General features: G+C 45.5%; 1 protein-coding gene across 1 annotated transcript in view; it reads right to left on the bottom strand.

Annotated features, from left to right (window-relative positions):
* PTPRF (protein tyrosine phosphatase receptor type F) overlaps positions 1 to 18,608 on the bottom strand; it is a 965,824-nt gene extending 947,216 nt beyond the window's left edge. Inside the window, exon 1 of the mRNA XM_063427667.1 lies at positions 18,557 to 18,608. The gene's annotated coding sequence lies outside the window, so the exon portion shown is untranslated. The remainder of the gene's footprint in view (positions 1 to 18,556) is intronic.
* Positions 18,609 to 19,002: the final 394 nt, after the last annotated feature.

Here is a 19,002-nt window from a genome sequence, read left to right as displayed (position 1 = left end):
ATACATAGTTGCCCAGGAGACATTTTATTGGTGAGCTTGTCTGACCAGGAGTGACTGTATTACTAATCTAAACAGCTGAATAGGCTCATAAATAAAACACATATTAATGTTTATAAAAGAGATAAAATATATATTTAGTGATCAAACGTGACATTTTCACCCATCGTTATACAATGATTCCATTCTGCAGCACAGACAGTTACTATTACGGGTTCAATCACATACTGTCTATTACAGGTGTATAGGAAACAAGGCCACCATGACAAAGAGGTAGTCTAGGCACCATAACTACTGCAGCATGAGACCCATGGCGCTGTCTCACCTGTTTCTGTTGGGTGCTCGTGGCCCTTCCAATGTGCACTGATATGCTAAGCCAGACACTCTTATTTCAACAATATTAATTTTGCGCGACTTTGGTCCACTGCTGAATCTGTTTGCGCTTTATAAATACCAGTAATAAATAAATAAATAAAACTGAAATTTTTGGCCAATGAATAATCTTCAAAATACAAAGACCATGACAGGCACCTGACTGCACCATGTAAGTTTCAAACGGTTTGTAAATCGTTCAAATCCTGAGCTTTGGACACAGCAAACTGATTTCTAACACTATAACCACTTCAGTGCACTGTACAGGTTATGGGGCACTTAGATTACTTGTTTAAGGCAGAGTGCTTAGATTAACGATACATAAACCTTTTCACATTGAAGAATTCCTTAATTAGCAGGACAGATCTACTGTCAATATTATACTACTGATATCACACACAAACTGTGTTAAAGGAATACGATAGTGTTAGAAATACAAAGCTGTATTCATAACAGTATATTGCCCTCTGAGAGACAGCCACCAGAGACAGTCTTAACCCTGCAATATAAAAACATAGCAGTTTCTCTAAAACAATGTATCATATGGCAGGGTAAAGGGCACTGACAAGGACACTGTACCCCGGCCCCTTCAATGAGATCTCAATGAGATGAAGTGGTCTGGGTACCTATAGTGCCCCTTTATGTAACTCACATATTGTAATATACATGTTCTTTAAATGTATATTGCAATACAGCAAGTGACATCTTGGTCCAGTTCAGTTCTGGCACCAGCAAGGCACACACTCTAATGTCTCTTTATACTTCATGTATGCAGATTGACAGGTGCAAAGGACAGAGCTTACACCAATGACAGGCAGAGACCCAATATGGAGGTACCCAGTTACAGAATAGGTCAAAATACCTGATTTCTACATTTCATTTTATTCTGAGACTTCACAGGGAATATCTAAATTTAAATCCTGGGCCGTGACTGCACCCTCTAAATGAAATGTCAACTTAAATGCTGGTTTCTTAACAAACCTGATGTGTTTAATTCTCTTTTTCTCTTTCACTTCGTTACACAATATATAAATCGGATGATCTTCGATCACGCTCTGAATAAATCAGGTTGTTTTACTTCCTCTAATCGGAAGCTCTTATGAAAACGATATTGTGACGGTGTAAATAAATCGATGGCAGAATTTCCTTATCTCAGCTGGTTCCCACAACCCCGTATTTAATCAAAAGATAGCTATGGGTTGTGCTATTTTTTTTATTCATATCTTATGCCAGGGCACAGGATGCAAATTAATTAAATTCCCATGGTTCTGTGCGTGCTGATACAGTGAGGGAGCACGCATATATAAGACTTCAGAAGGATTGCCCTAGCGCACGTGTGCTCGTATTCTCATTTTCTACTCCACTGCCTCTTATAGGGTGATACCGAATTATGTTTTATACTTCTAACGGCTGCACTCCTTACTCCTGTAAGTGCCTGGGATGAACAGATAAGGTACTGTCACTATCGGAGAAGGAAATACATTCTATAATTTACTGCTGCCCTGCATGGCCCAGTTTCTTAACAGTGTCCCCAGGTAAAGGAAACCTGCCCGTCAGATCCTGGTAATCTTTACGATTTCTTTTCTAATTACGGTTAATTAAAAAGGCCATTTTACTGTGTGAGTATATGAGACAGTGTTATCTGTTCTGCCCGTATTTTGCATTCACTCAGCACAGACAAGTGACGTTACCCTGGCATTAAAACTGGTTAAGCATTAAATAAAAAAAGGGATTATAATTAGTTTGAGAACTAAGCACATCTGTCAAGCAAACTGAAACAAAGGTTAAAACACTTTGCAGTCCTTCAAAAATAAAACCGTTCAAAACATAAATGTTTGCTTTGCTTTGCACGTATAACAAAAGCATGTCTCTATCCAACTTTTATTTCTAAGGGAATCTATCATCTAAAAATAAAAAAGCTTTTGGAATTATGGTATTCTACATTAGAACCAGAGGACAGCCTGTCTCTGGGAACGAGGAGTCCAGTTAGGGATTCTGTAATCAGCCGGCAACTTGTGGCATCAAATCATCAGTCAATACAAAGCAGTGCTGACCAACTGCGGACCGCGGCCAGCAGCCCAGAACTCGCACAGTGAACCTCGACCGCATGGAGGACAGCAGTTTGCAAACTAGTGGCTGCATTGCCAAAACCAAACAATTAGCTGACAGCCCAAAACCAAACAGTAAAATAAACCTCCAAACAAGCCGGATATTGCCTTCCACTACAAAATGCATGACTTCCATTTTATATGAAAGGCAGGCAACATAACCTCTGCAGTAAAATGGCATCAATTCCAAGTCGGTAATTTTAATGCCCACTTTGTTAATTTGCAACGTTTAACTATTAAAAAAAAAACAATAAGAATGTGGCACATTTAAATGTATGGACACCCTTTCAGTTAATCCACCTGGGATTTCTTTGTAAGGTCTCAGAACCGTTATTGTCTAAATGAACTCGTTAGACCGTGATCACAGTCCATCAGAGACAGTTCCAGAGCTTAATAAATTCTCTGACTCGTGGACCTGTCTGGGTGCCGTGCTCGCGTTCACTGACCATTTAAGCATTTAAATTGACACAGACAGGTCTCTAAAAACCTGGCTGAGGGCAGAAAATAGAGATAATGGACTCTTACAAAGCAGGGGCAGGTTATAGAAATGAGTCCTGCTTGAAATGTCATTAAGAAATGGGAGTGAAACCCACGACTAAAGAGCGACTAAACCCTACAGGCAGCTTCTCTCAAATCCCTATACCCGAGAGCGGATGGCAAGGTCGAACAGCCGAAAGAGACAAACACAACTAACACCCCCACACAAGAATGATACCACAATACCACCACCTGGAACACTAAAACATCTTAAATAAGGGCAACATGTAATGGTGAATACTGCTTTAAACAGGTGTGCTGTGTACAGAGAACCAATGTCAACCTACTTTACCCAACTCTGTCTTCTATGACATTTACTGTACCACCACACCATGCACTTTTATGATATTTGAAAAACAAAAATTACAAATAAAAAATTTCAAAAAAGAAAAGAAATGGGAGTGACGATGAACTGTGTCCAGGTCTGGAAGACTAAGAAAAATCATTAATAGAACTACCTGAAACGTGGACAGGAACGCAAAACAAAACCCTGCTACAACAACCTCCAAACCCTGCACACAAGGAACTACAGAAACATTTGGGGAACACTGAAGTAAATGTGCAGTGATACACCGCGCAGCCAAACAGCGCAACTATACATCGCGCTGCCATACACTGCACAACCAAACACACCGCAGCCATACACCGCGCTGCCATACATCGCAGGGCCTAACACCGCGCTACCATACACCACACGGCCAAACACAGTGCAGCCAAACATCGCAGGGCCAAACACCGCACGGGCAAACAGCGCAGCCATACACCGCGCTGCCATACATCGCAGGGCCAAACACAGCGCAACCATGCACCACACGGGCAAACACAGTGCTGCCATACACCACACAGCTATACACCGCACGGCCAAATACCGCGCAGCCATACACCGCGCTGCCAGCGAAACACCGCACGGCCAAACAGCGCAGCCATACACCGCACGGGCAAACACAGTGCTGCCATACACCACACAGCTATACACCGCACGGCCAAACATTGCGCAGCCATACACTTCGCAGGAAATAAGAAGGGAATGATTTACGCAGAAAATGGGCCTTTGGCTCCACGTAGCTCTGCAAAGTGTTCCAGGAGTAATAATGGGAACTGTCACTGTTAAAGGTATTACTTCCTCTGTCTGTGTATTTTTCATCCTTTGCATATTAGAATTTTTCTATGTATTGTACACATTGCATATTGTTTGATGTTAAACGGTAATGGCTAACGATATGGCCAAAACGTCAATGTTTCTGGCGAACTAACACTTGCTTCAATAAATATGGTGCTTTAATAGCAGTATCTGTGAGCTGCTGGTTCATTTTCTTTTACTTAAAACATGTTAATTTATTCGGAGAGTCCAAACCTTTGCATAAAACTATAAGTCATCAATGTGAGCTCCCAAACGTCTTTTCCTAAAAATGGACCAATAGAAGGAGTTCTGTATCTGTACGTGTCTTTACTCTCGGTGTTACAAACCGAGAGGAAATGCCAGAGGAAGAATATCCGTGTGATCTCTTTTCTCTGACATTGCCCAGAGTTATTCTATGCTAATTTATTTATGATTATTTCATTTAAAATGTGAAGAATAAGCCGGTGAGGACATATAACAATTGAAAGGAATTGTTGGTGAGGGACACGATGTAGCTAGGACTAGACATGCGAGATTAGTTTTGTTCCAAATGTACATTCGTACGAATGTAATGCCACTCGGACATTCGAATGCTTACGAATGTCCGAAGTCCCGAAGTGAAAAAGTTAAGTAGTTCGGAAGTGCCGAAGCGATTCGGATTTCTGAAAAGTGGCAAAACAAGAGGGGGGAGGGGGGAATTATGTGAATGATGACAGGAATCTTGACCAATAATCTAATTTATTTTGTGCAATGACGTCATTGTCATGATCTGCTCTGCTCTGCTCTGATGTCTGGACTTGGCTTCTGGTATCCAGTACTTTTGTTTCAATTCTTGTTTGGTTTTTTGTTTTCTATTCTATGTCTGGTTTTCTTTATGCTGGGATTTCTGGGTTCATTCCTGTAATCCATCCCTGGGATTCCCAATCTCCAGGTTTCATTTAAATGTTTTATGTTGCCACACCCGTTTGTTTCCATCTTTCATTGTGTTTCAGTGTTCCTGCAGGCAGCTGCTCTCTGTTTCTGTCCTTTCTTGCAGGTAAGTGCTATATATGTGTTCTGAACCTGTGGTTGTTTTAGCATATATTAGGCAGTGTAGGACCTGCCAGATATGGGGTACATTGGCGTTGTTGGCAGGCTTATGCTATGTATGATCATATAGTGTGACTAAATCCCCATGATTTCCATATGTAGTACTTAGTTATTTCTCCTCGTTTTGCCTATGTTATCTTGTCTTGTTTTAGTTTGTATCCCCAGTCCATGTATAGTCCTGTCTAGTCATGCCCATGTTATGTTCATGTTTTCCTCATGTCTTGTGTATATGTTCTGGGTTTACCTTACTATCCTTCTCTGGTTCTGGGTTCTCCTAGTTCTGTCTTGTTTTCATGTTTGGTGTCTATCTCTAGTCTTTCCTTGTTTCTAGTACTGGATACAATCTTGCTGCAGAGCCTCCCTATTCAGCTCCCGGGAGGTCTGCTAATTTCCATGCTCCTAGTTCCTGTTATCCGCACAAGCTGAATCAGGGTCTTGGTATGTGGCTGCACAAACGCTGGTGCTCAACACCAGGGGGTGTGCGGTTACCCTGCACCAGACCCTGCTAATCCACCTCCATGCTGAAGACTCCCACTTAACATCAGGCATATTGGGTCCCGGTCCATGCGCCTCTGCCTGGACACTGTGTCTGGGTCCCGGGCACCGGACCGCCACCCTGACAGTCATATTCTGTACGGGTCACATTGCGGCTGCCAGCGGATTCTGAAGGACGTGGGAGCTGTGTTGCAAGAGCACAGTAAGTACTTTGCTCCCTCGCCGCCTGGCATGGGATGTTTGTACCAGGCAGTCTTGCGCAGTCTCTACTGCATTGGACAAACAATCTTAGCCAATTATTATATAGGATATACAAAGTAGACATGTGCAATCCATTTCGTACTGAATGTACATTTGCATGAATTTTATACTGAAGTGCCGAACCGAAGCGAATGCCATTGGTACGAATTGACAAAGCAGACACATTTTTTTACTTACTCGAATTTCCAAACCAAATTTTTTGCCCATGCACATCCCTAGCTAGGACCTCCTTTTGCAACATGAACATTCTATGTTCTCTATGAATTCCACAAGGACTGCAAACACTTCATCAAGGTTTTGGCCAAGCTGTCTGGGTAATACCGTACTGTTCCCAAAGGAGCTCAGTTTATATAAAGTTAGATCTGATCAGATAGTCATCTTCATCTTCTGTCCTTAACCTTGAAATTCACTTTGAAATCTTACTTCAGCAAATAACCCTGTAGTCTGGCACCAAGAATTATACCTCAGCCAGGCTCTTAAAGGGACACTATAGTCACCAAATCAACTTTATCTTAATGAAGCAGTTTTGGTCATGCCCCTGCAGTTTCACTGCTCAATTCTCTGCCATTTAGGATTTAAATTACTTTTGTTTCTGTTTATGCAGCCCTAGACACACCTCCCCTGTGTGTGACTGACACAGCCTGCATGGAAACAAAATAGTTTTATTTTCAATCACATGTAACTTACTTTAAAAGTTTTTATCTACTACTCTGCAAATTGAACATCAAGCTATTATTAACAGAGCAGGAGATAAGAAATTCTAAATTAAACAGAAAGTGCAGTAAAGGAAGTGTAAACATTAGATAACTCTTTACAGGAAGTGTTTAGGAAGGCTGTTCAAGTCTCATTCAGGGAGGTGTGGCTAGGGCTGCATAAACAAAGTGAATTAACTCCTAAATAGCAGAGAATTGAGCAGTGAGACTGCAGGGGCATGATCTATACACCAAAACCACTCTATTTAGCTAAAGTTAATTTGTTGACTATAGAGTCCCTTTAATATTGTTGAATGGCCACCAAACCTCTTGAGCATGTCTGCGTGCTTTATATATGCAGTTATAGTAATGTGATTTGCTGTCCGTCTGTTAACATTTATTTGAAATATGGATTGAATATAGAAAAAAATTTCTATCAATCTCTGTAAATCTGATACAATGATAAGAGGCTTTTAACAGGTACATTAACTCCTCTCCCTTATCTGGCTGTAGGAAGGACCGATCCGCGAACCTACCGGACTATAGGAATGGCGTGATCCTCTCCCCTACCAGACTGTAGGAATGACGTGATCCTCTCCCCTACCAGACTGTAGGAATGACGTGATCCTCTCCCCTACCAGACTGTAGGAATGACGTGATCCTCTCCCCTACCAGACTGGAGGAATGACGTGATCCTCTCCCCTACCAGACTGGAGGAATGACGTGATCCTCTCCCCTACCAGACTGTAGGAATGAGCTCGTTCCTGTCTGGAAGGAGGGTGACCAGTGGAGTTTATTCCTGTCTGGAAGGAGGAGGATGAGCAGAGCAGCTCGTTCCTGTTTGGAAGGAGGATGAGACGAGGAGCTCGTTCCTGCTTGGAAGGCCTTGGTGATCCCTGGTACTGGGACCACGTAGCAGGACAGATTTGGATCCCAAGTTGAGGACCATTCAACCTTGTTCCTATTAGAACATATTTACACACAATATTGGTAGATAACAAATCCATTTTCGCTATTGTTTTTTGTAGTAGGAACTATATCCACCACTGTTGATTCTTCATCCCCGGGGCAAACTTTTCTTATATCCAGTTGACATGCGACACAAATTCTTATAACATACATTGTGCATTTATGTGCTTATGTATTCACGTTTGGTGGCCCTTTTATTTAGTATTTAATTTATTTGTGAAATTTGCTCTCCTGCAGCAATGACAACCCTAACACATCACAATTACAGCCTTTGACAATGGCCACCTCTTCCAGAACACACATTGTCCATGTGTTGTGCAGCTGTTATGCAGATGTTCTGCTAAACATTACAAAACACCTTCTACCGCCAACTCTCTAAATAAAAACAAAATATGATCGAGACTGAAATCTGAGAAACACTACAAACCCTATCCTAATTATAACAATAATGGTTAACTGCAAAAAAACACTACCCTTTCTCCCATCACTCATAATAAATACACAAATGTAGCAGAGACAACAAATCAGAAACACTACATGTACTTTAAATAAATATAAAATAATATGAGAGACATTTTGTTTCCTTGCACAGTATGACACGTTTCTACCACTCCTTGGCTGATAATATGTTCTGATCAGCCACTATATTAAAACCACCTGCCTAATATCGTGTAGGTCTCCCTCATGCTGTCAAAACAGTTTTGATGCGTCAAGGCATGGACTCCACAAGACCTCTGAACGTGACATTGGCAGTTGCGAGGTGCAGCTTCTATGGATCGGATTTGTTGTTCCAGCACATTACACAGATGCTCAATCAGATTGATATATGGGGAATTTGGAGGCCAAGGCAATACCTTGAACTCTTTGTCATGTTCCTCACACCATTACTGAACATTTTTTTTCAGTGTGGCTGGGTGCATTATCTGACTGAAAGAGTCCACTGCCATCAGGGAACACCATTGCCATGAAGGGGTGTACGTGTTCTGCAACAATCTCTAGGTAGGTGGTACATGTCAAAGTAACATCCACATGAATGCTAGGACCCAGTAGAACATTGCCCAGAGCATAATACTGCCACCGACGCCCTGTCTTCTTCCAATAGCGCATTCTGCTGCCATCTCTTCCCCAGGTAAACAACGCACACGCACTGAAGGCACTTTCAGTTGTGCACAGGGGTCATCATAGGCACTCTGACTGAACTGTGGCTATGTAGCCCCAAACACAGCAAACAATGATGCACTGTGTGTTTGATATATTTCTATCACGGCCAACCTTCGCTCCCCACGTGCATCAATGAGCCTTGGGCGCCCATGACCCTGAGACACTGGTTATCCTTCCTTGCACCACTTTTGGTAAGTATTAACCACTGCATACCGGAAACACTCCACAAGACTTTTCGTTTTGGAGATGCTCTGACCCACTACTGTAGCCATCACTATTTGGCCCTTGTCAAAGTCCCTCAGATCTTTTCGTTTGCTCATTTTTGTTTGCTTCCAACATATGGAATTCAAGAACTGACTGTTCACCTCTTGCCCAATATATCACCCCCCTTGACATTCACCATTGTAACAATATGATCAATGTTATTTACTTCACCTTTCACTGGTTTTAATGTTGTGGATATATATTTCCCTTTACTTGACAAAACCACATTGACACTTCTAAGGACTCTGGGATGTAGCGGACCACGGGTAACTCGACTGGTTACCTCCGCTAATTCCTTCCTTCAGCCACTCTGGAACCATTAGAATACACAGACTTCCATTCCCCCAGTAACCAGATGAAACATGGGAATTTTGGGAGTCAACTGATTTTATTTTGGCCACACACAGCTTTTATGCACAGACCCCTACATGGGGTCTCCAATACTATAAAATAGTGGTTTTAATCCAAAGAGCCTCTGTGCCTATAATCCAATTATCTCTCAGGTACAGAAAATCCATACAAAATATAGAGTACCCCAAAAGTGCCCCCACCATAACTAGGAACCGAACAAAAGTAATATCCCTGGATAGCCCTGAGTGTATAACATATCCAAATATAACTCACATCAGTACAGTAAAACTGGGATGCCACCGGGGTAAAGTTTTGATTGTCCAGACACGATGCGCTAGCCCAAAACAGTTCCAGAGAAATATGTGCCTTGTACGGTCTCTGTTCAGGGGTTCCTGTGCGAACACCGTGCAAGGGAATCTTAGTTTCAGGGTACGAATGCTCCCCCTGTTTGGTAGTTCATATTTCCCGAACGTCGCAGCAGTCTAATCTTTACTGGGGTTCCTGTGAGTGCCTAGCCGAAAAGAGTTCCAGGCACTTGACGATAAAGTGGGGTACAGGGGTGGTTCTCGTTCGGGAGACGAATAGATGGCATTCGTATATAATAACTTCCGAAAGCTAAAAAACACACAAACATGGGCAAAGTATACGAAATTGGCGGTAGGTTCCACCACATGGGGACACACAGAAAAGTATTAGTACAAAGTCATAAAAGAGGTTCGATTGCCATGGAAACCAATGTAAAACTCCTGCTGATTGCTCTACTTTTAACACTCTGATACAAAATATCTTTTTATGTAATGCCTGGGTGCCAGTCTCAGGGCCATACACGTTATATAGTATTTGGGTACAAGTCTCAGGGCCATACACGTTATAAGAAGCCTGGGTGCCAGTCTCAGGGCCATACACGTTATATAGTATTTGGGTACAAGTCTCAGGGCCATACACGTTATAAGAAGCCTTGGTGCCAGTCTCAGGGCCATGCACGTTATATAGTACTTGGGTACCAGTCTCAGGGCCATACACATTTATATAGAGCCTGGGTGCCAGTCTCAGGGCCATACATGTTATATAGTACTTTGGTACAAGTCTCAGGGCCATACACATTTATATAGAGCCTGGGTGCCAGTCTCAGGGCCATACACGTTATATAGAGCCTGGATGCCAGTCTCAGGGCCATACACGTTATATAGAGCCTGGGTGCCAGTCTCAGGGCCAAACACGTTATATAGAGCCCAGGTTCCAGTCTCAGGGCCATACACGTTATATAGAGCCTGGATGCCAGTGTCAGGGCCATACATGCTATATAGAGCCTGGGTGCCAGTCTCAGGGCCATACACGTTATATAGAGCCCAGGTTCCAGGCTCAGGGCCATACACGTTATATGGATCCTGGGTGCCAGTGTCAGGGCCATACACGTTATATGGATCCTGGGTGCCAGTGTCAGGGCCATACACGTTATATGGATCCTGGGTGCCAGTGTCAGGGCCATACACGTTATATGGATCCTGGGTGCCAGTGTCAGGGCCATACACGTTATATGGATCCTGGGTGCCAGTGTCAGGGCCATACACGTTATATAGAGCCCAGGTGCCAGTTTCAGGGCCATACACGTTATATATAGAGCCTGGGTGCCAGTCTCAGGGCCATACACGTTATATAGAGCCTGGGTGCCAGTCTCAGGGCCAAACATGTTATATAGAGCCTGGGTGCCAGTCTCAGGGCCATACACGTTATATAGAGCCTGGGTGCCAGTCTCAGGGCCAAACACGTTATATAGAGCCCAGGTTCCAGTCTCAGGGCCATACACGTTGTATAGTGCCTTGGTGCCAGTCTCAGGGCCATACACGTTATATAGTGCCTTGGTGCCAGTCTCAGGGCCATACACGTTATATAGTGCCTTGGTGCCAGTCTCAGGGCCATACACGTTATATAGTACTTGGGTACCAGTCTCCGTGCCATACACGTTATATAGAGCCTGGGTGCCAGTGTCAGGGCCATACATGCTATATAATGCCTGGTGACAGTCTCAGGGCCATATATGTTATAAAATGCCGGGTGCCTGTTTCAGGGCCATACACGTTATATAGAGCCCAGGTTCCAGTCTCAGGGCCATACACGTTATATAGAGCCTGGATGCCAGTGTAAGGGCCATACACGTTATTTAATTCCGGGTGCCAGTCTCCGTGCCATACACGTTATATAGAGCCTGGGTGCTAGTCTCAGGGCCATACACGTTATATAGAGCCTGGGTGCCAGTCTCAGGGCCATACACGTTATATAGAGCCTGGGTGCCAGTCTCAGGGCCATACACGTTATATAGAGCCTGGATGCCAGTCTCAGGGCCATACACGTTATATAGAGCCTGGGTGCCAGTCTCAGGGCCAAACACGTTATATAGAGCCCAGGTTCCAGTCTCAGGGCCATACACGTTATATAGAGCCTGGATGCCAGTGTCAGGGCCATACATGCTATATAGAGCCTGGGTGCCAGTCTCAGGGCCATACACGTTATATAGAGCCCAGGTTCCAGGCTCAGGGCCATACACGTTATATGGATCCTGGGTGCCAGTGTCAGGGCCATACACGTTATATGGATCCTGGGTGCCAGTGGCAGGGCCATACACGTTATATGGATCCTGGGTACCAGTGTCAGGGCCATACACGTTATATAGAGCCCAGGTGCCAGTTTCAGGGCCATACACGTTATATATAGAGCCTGGGTGCCAGTCTCAGGGCCATACACGTTATATAGAGCCTGGATGCCAGTGTCAGGGCCATACACGTTGTATAGAGCCCAGGATCCAGGCTCAGGGCCATACACGTTATATATAGAGCCTGGGTGCCAGTCTCAGGGCCATACTTGTTATATATAGAGCCTGGGTGCCAGTCTCAGGGCCATACTCGTTATATATAGAGCCTGGGTGCCAGTCTCAGGGCCATACACGTTATATAGAGCCTGGATGCCAGTGTCAGGGCCATACACGTTATATATAGAGCCTGGGTGCCAGTCTCAGGGCCATACTCGTTATATATAGAGCCTGGGTGCCAGGCTCAGGGCCATACTCGTTATATATAGAGCCTGGGTGCCAGGCTCAGGGCCATACACGTTATATATAGAGACTGGGTGCCAGGCTCAGGGCCATACACGTTATATATAGAGCCTGGGTGCCAGTCTCAGGGCCATACACGTTATATAGAGCCTGGGTGCCAGGCTCAGGGCCATACACATTATATAGAGCCCAGGTTCCAGTCTCAGGGCCATACACGTTATATAGAGCCTGGGTGCCAGGCTCAGGGCCATACACGTTATATAGAGCCCGGGTGCCAGGCTCAGGGCCATACACGTTATATAGAGCCCAGGTTCCAGGCTCAGGGCCATACACGTTATATAGAGCCCAGGTTCCAGGCTCAGGGCCATACACGTTATATGGATCCTGGGTGCCAGTGTCAGGGCCATACACGTTATATAGAGCCCAGGTTCCAGGCTCAGGGCCATACACGTTATATATAGAGCCTGGGTGCCAGTCTCAGGGCCATACACGTTATATAGAGCCTGAGTGTCAGGCTCAGGGCCATACACGTTATATAGAGCCTGAGTGTCAGGCTCAGGGCCATACACGTTATATAGAGCCCAGGTTCCAGGCTCAGGGCCATACACGTTATATAGAGCCCAGGTTCCAGGCTCAGGGCCATACACGTTATATATAGAGCCTGGGTGCCAGTCTCAGGGCCATACACGTTATATATAGAGCCTGGGTGCCAGGCTCAGGGCCATACACGTTATATATAGAGCCTGGGTGCCAGGCTCAGGGCCATACACGTTATATAGAGCCCAGGTGCCAGTCTCAGGGCCATACACGTTTTATAGAGTCCAGGTTCCAGGCTCAGGGCCATACACGTTATATATAGAGCCCAGGTTCCAGGCTCAGGGCCATACACGTTATATAGAGCCTGGGTGCCAGGCTCAGGGCCATACACGTTATATAGAGCCCAGGTTCCAGGCTCAGGGCCATACACGTTATATAGAGCCTGGGTGCCAGTCTCAGGGCCATACACCTTATATAGAGCCAGGTTCCAGGCTCAGGGCCGTACACGTTATATAGAGCCAGGTTCCAGGCTCAGGGCCATACACGTTATATAGAGCCCAGGTGCCAGTCTCAGGGCCATACACGTTATATAGATCCTGGGTGCCAGTCTCAGGGCCATACACGTTATATAGAGCCTGGGTGCCAGTCTCAGGGCCATACACGTTATATAGAGCCCAGGTTCCAGGCTCAGGGCCATACACGTTATATAGAGCCTGGGTGCCAGTCTCAGGGCCATACACGTTATATAGAGCCAGGTTCCAGGCTCAGGGCCGTACATGTTATATAGAGCCAGGTTCCAGGCTCAGGGCCATACACGTTATATAGAGCCCAGGTGCCAGTCTCAGGGCCATACACGTTATATAGATCCTGGGTGCCAGTCTCAGGGCCATACACGTTATATAGAGCCCAGGTTCCAGGCTCAGGGCCATACACGTTATATAGAGCCCAGGTTCCAGGCTCAGGGCCATACACGTTATATAGAGCCCAGGTTCAGGCTCAGTGCCATACACGTTATATAGAGCCCAGGTTCCAGGCTCAGGGCCATACACGTTATATAGAGCCCAGGTTCCAGGCTCAGGGCCATACACGTTATATAGATCCTGGGTGCCAGTTTTAGCCTTTGCAGACTAGAGCACTTTAAACGTTGCAGATATTTCACAAGGGAGCAAAGCTACAGCGACAGAACCCCTGAATAGAGCAAAACGCCCCCAGAAATCTATTTATGTGTTTGTATTCTATTCCTTTTTTAGCGTAATAATAGCACTGATTAGCTCACGTAAGGAACATACTACATCTCAGCAGTAATACTAAAACAATCAGACACGGAAACTTTCTGTTATATCCCATAATCCTCAGCGCTATCTCCGGATTCGATATATTGTATAATATTAAATAAAATCACAGAGAAAGGCGGAATATTAACAGAACTGAACACGGTGTCTTATTATCTCACCTGGATTATACCGTAACCTTATACAGAGAGAGGGCTAACGTGCTTTCAAAGAATCACCTGAAAATAAAACTAAAGAAAAATTAAATAATTGGCTTAAAAAGATTTAATAGCCTTTTAAAACAACTTCTCCCCTAGAAAACATTTTATTCCTAATATTCCATTGGGGAGAGAAGCGTTGATTGTTGCTTTGATTCAATATATTTGTTCATCCATTCTTAATACAAAACATGTTGAGATCCAAAATGAAATTAAAAAGTCAAAATATTTGTTTAACCCGACCTACAGCAATCCAGTTGCTGCACCCCTTGCGATCATACTCTACTGGCATGTGCTAGAAGTAAATGGTAGTCCAGGGCTCTGCGTCCTTGGCTTTGTAGTCCAAAGCAGTTGCACTCTGAGAAGTTGTCTGTTTCTGAGCATCTAAATGGAAGTAGGATGAGACATCAGGTCATTTCTGGTCATATTTTGGGGAGATGCCCCTGTATGACAATCCGTTTTATTGCAGAGATATTACACGCGTTTAGTAGATACAGTGCACAGAGCCTGGAAACGAGAGGTATTTCTCCCCGGACTGCAAGCTTTTAAACTACTTGTCACATCTAATTCTATCTCATCCAGTGAGCAACCCGCACGATACATATATCCTTCAGCGCGCTCTCTCTCCAAGTGTCCATTGACTCACTTTGCAGGTTTATCGCCGATGTGATATGTATATTAACGGCGTCTAACCGTACAGCTGAGAGGGTGGCTAATTTTTAACTCCGTTCGCCAATTTCATGAGTTGTTAGAGGAACACACAGCATTTATTCAGTCGATTTGCCGTGGGCTCCAGGTCTGCACGAGATAACCGAGGTTTGGTCATTTATCACAGAGACTAATGGAAAAAGGTAAAACCACAAAGCAAGATCCAGCGACAGACAATTTCATCTGATGAGTTTAACGCAGCGCTGTGCCTCCTGTTTCCCTTGCAAATCATACGAACGCCACCATTTGACAAAAACCTTGCTGTACAGAAAAGGGAAAGGAGATTTGGCGTGACCGTACACAGGGGCGCAGGGATGCTGCAGAAACAACACTGGCTCATTTAACTCTTCCAGTCACCAATATTGTTTTAAAAAAACAGATATAAAACACAAGGCACAACACACAAATCTCACAAAGTGTCGACTACTTCCAATGCTACATTTTCTTCACATTCCATCTTAGAAAGAGAATAGAGACAGACTGGGATACTGACTGTGCAGCAGGTAAAGGGTTAATCCCCTCTATGTAATAAAAAGGAGTTTAAATTCCAGTTCAGAGATCAGCAACAAAAGCCCAGATCTCTGAGCCTGATCTAGCCCCCTTCTTCCCACTGACACGCCAAGAGTAATTCGGCTCCTTCCGTTCAGACTCCAACATGCTGAGCCCATGGCAAATCTAACATCATGACGCATCCCAGAACAGCCCACTCACTTCTCCGGCAGCTAACATGTTAATGACATCCATTCATTTAAAAAAATATATATATTTTTTTCTCCAATAAAGAAAATAAAAGCTACAGGTTAACCCCGTAAGCCAAGCTTGAATATGTCAATAAAAAGAAACATTGTTATTTATTTTGTAATTATTATTAATGCGAGTTGTCACGATTAACCCCTTTGCTGCTACTGGCGCTCTGCAGAACACGGCACAGCAGCTCCAACCCTGCGGGAGTTAAAGAGTTAACAGCAGAGTAAGAGGCGACTGAACGCTAAGATTGCGTTTTATTTCCAATCTCCCTGAAAAACTCCCAGGAAGGGGGGATGCAAGTTAGATGGAGAGAGAAACACGAATCATCCAACTTCCAAAACAGATTCCCAAACAGCAGCATGCCAGCGCGCTGGGTCCAACTCACCAGAGAATCATTGCCATTAATAGGATCCATCAATCAAGGCGGGAGGGAACACCTAAATAATCCTGAATCCAAGAGAAATGGCAGTCTACAAAGCAGGGAGTGGGTTAACTTGGGACCCAGCCTCATTCATCAAATGTGCAACGTTTCTATGGCTCTAGAAGAACTGACATAGAATTAGGTATGAGCATCTTGGGGCAAAAAAAACTAAATCTCAGGATTATTGACAGTATTATAAAGTATCAATGTATTGATGGATTATTGGATTTAGTAAATCTTATTGTATTTTAACCCTTTAAGGACGAACAGGTTCATCACTAATGAAGAATGTTATATTCGTCTACAATGAGATTTAATACGGTTCTCAATCCAGATGATTATAAATGACAGACCGCAGATCCTTTCTCCAGTCTGTGATACACAGTAATGACCGTAATCTGGTATATGTGTTGGGATGTGGAACTGGGAGAGGTCTTTACATTGTGACATACCTGTTTAGGAGCTAGAAGGGTAACGTGATGGGTGCTGTGCCATGGCGCCAGCGTGAAATGACAGCAAAATATTCCAAGGGCTTTATCAATGCACTAACAGCTGCTATCAATACGGTGACCAGGCTGGCTAATTGGACCCATCACACATGGACAGTGGGCGCATGGCTTTATTTTGCCACTTACTCAAAGCAGGAAGATGCCCACCCAGGCTCTCTAACACAGTGGCACCAATTAATCTCCGTGCCCCAGCATGCTCACAGACCAGTCATTTCCAATGCCATCATGTGTTTAACCCCTTAAGGACCAAACTTCTGGAATAAAAGGGAATCATGACGTGTCACACATGTCATGTGTCCTTAAGGGGTTAAAACCACTTACTCGCAGTGCCAACGAAATGTCCAAACCACTCCCTCTCAGTGCCAACCGAGTGCCTAAACCACTCCCTCTCAGTGCCAACCGAGTGCCTAAACCACTCACTCTCTGTGCCAACCGGGTGCCCAAACCACTCACTCTTAGTACCAACCGGGTGCCCAAACCACTCACTCTTAGTACCAACCGGGTGCCCAAACCACTCACACACAGTGCCAACCAAGTCCCCAAACAACTCACAGTGCCAACCAAGTCCCCAAACCACTCACAGTGCCAACCAGGTGCCCAAACCATTCACTCTTAGTGCCAGCAGGTGCAACAACAAGTTATTCTCAATGCCAGCAGGAGCCCCAGGACAGTTGCTTTAAGTACCACCAGGGGCAATAGACCATTCCCTCTCACTGCCAGCAGGTGCCTTAAACCAAATGCTCTCAGTGCCAGCAGGTGCCAAGACTAATGTCTCTCAGTGCCAGCAGGTGCCCAGACTGAGGGCTCCCAGTGCCAGCAGGTGCCCAGACTGAGGGCTCTCAGTGCCAGCAGGTGCCCAGACTGAGGGCTCTCAGTGCCAGCAGGTGCCCAGAATAAGATCTCTCAATGCCAGCAGGTGCCCAGACTGATGGCTCCCAGTGCCAGCAGGTGCCCAGGATAAGATCTCTCAGTGCCAGCAGGTGCCCAGAATAAGATCTCTCAGTGCCAGCAGGTGCCCAGAATAAGATCTCTCAGTGCCAGCAGGTGCCCAGAATAAGATCTCAGTGCCAGCAAGTGCCCAGGCTAAGACCTCTCAGTGCCAGCAGGTGCACAGGTTAAGATCTCTCAGGTGCCCAAACTAAGATCTGTCAGTGCCAGCAAGTGCCCAGGTCAAGATCTCTCAACGCCAGCAGGTGACAAGACTGAGGGCTCTCAGTGCCAGCAGGTGCCCAGGCTAAGATCTCTCAGTGCCAGCAGGTGCCCAGGCTAAGATCTCTCAGTGCCAGCAGGTGCCCAGACTGAGGGCTCTCAGTGCCAGCAGGTGCCCAGACTGATGGCTCCCAGTGCCAGCAGGTGCCCAGGATAAGATCTCTCAGTGCCAGCAGGTGCCCAGAATAAGATCTCTCAGTGCCAGCAGGTGCCCAGACTAAGATCTCTCAGTGCCAGCAGGTGCACAGACTAAGATCTCTCAGTGCCAGCAGGTGCCCAGACTAAGATCTCTCAGTGCCAGCAGGTGCCCAGGTTAAGATCTCTCAGTGCCAGCAGGTGGATGTACATTGTGGGTGATGCAGGAGGGGGCAGCCAGGGAGCTCTCCTGCCATGGCACTATGAGGGGCATGTTGCACCCGGGGTCTGGGGTAGCAGGAGGGGGTCTGGGGTAGCAGGGCACTGGGTACTCACCCTCTGGGGCCATGGCTGGGTGCTGGCTCCGGGTTTGGCTGTTTGTGGCTCCGGGTCTCCTCCGCACAGGCTGCAGCCGCTCTCCGTATCTCTCACTCTGGCCGTGCCCGCGCTGCGCGCCCCCGCCGACACGTGCACCCGCGTATCTCTCTCTCTCTCTGTGTGCAGACTGAGCGCGCGCTCCCGCTGCCCAGCTCTGAATCTCAGCGATCTGATGCCGGCTCCCACAGTGCGCGCTCCCGACACAGCCTGCCGGGGGCGCGCTCACCTGTAACTCAACTTCACACAGGCCACACACACTGCTTTACTAGCCACCAATACTCTAATACTAGCCACACTCACTACTTTACTAGCCACATTCACTGCTATACTAGCCACCAATACTGCTATACTAGCCACCAATACTCTTATACTAGCCAATAATACTCTTATACTAGCCACATTCA

This window comes from Pelobates fuscus, chromosome 7, assembly GCF_036172605.1.
Source record: "Pelobates fuscus isolate aPelFus1 chromosome 7, aPelFus1.pri, whole genome shotgun sequence".
NCBI classification, from domain to species: domain Eukaryota; kingdom Metazoa; phylum Chordata; class Amphibia; order Anura; family Pelobatidae; genus Pelobates; species Pelobates fuscus.
The sequence above is the reverse complement of the archived record's forward strand: the minus strand, read 5'-3'. Positions and strand labels throughout refer to the sequence as shown.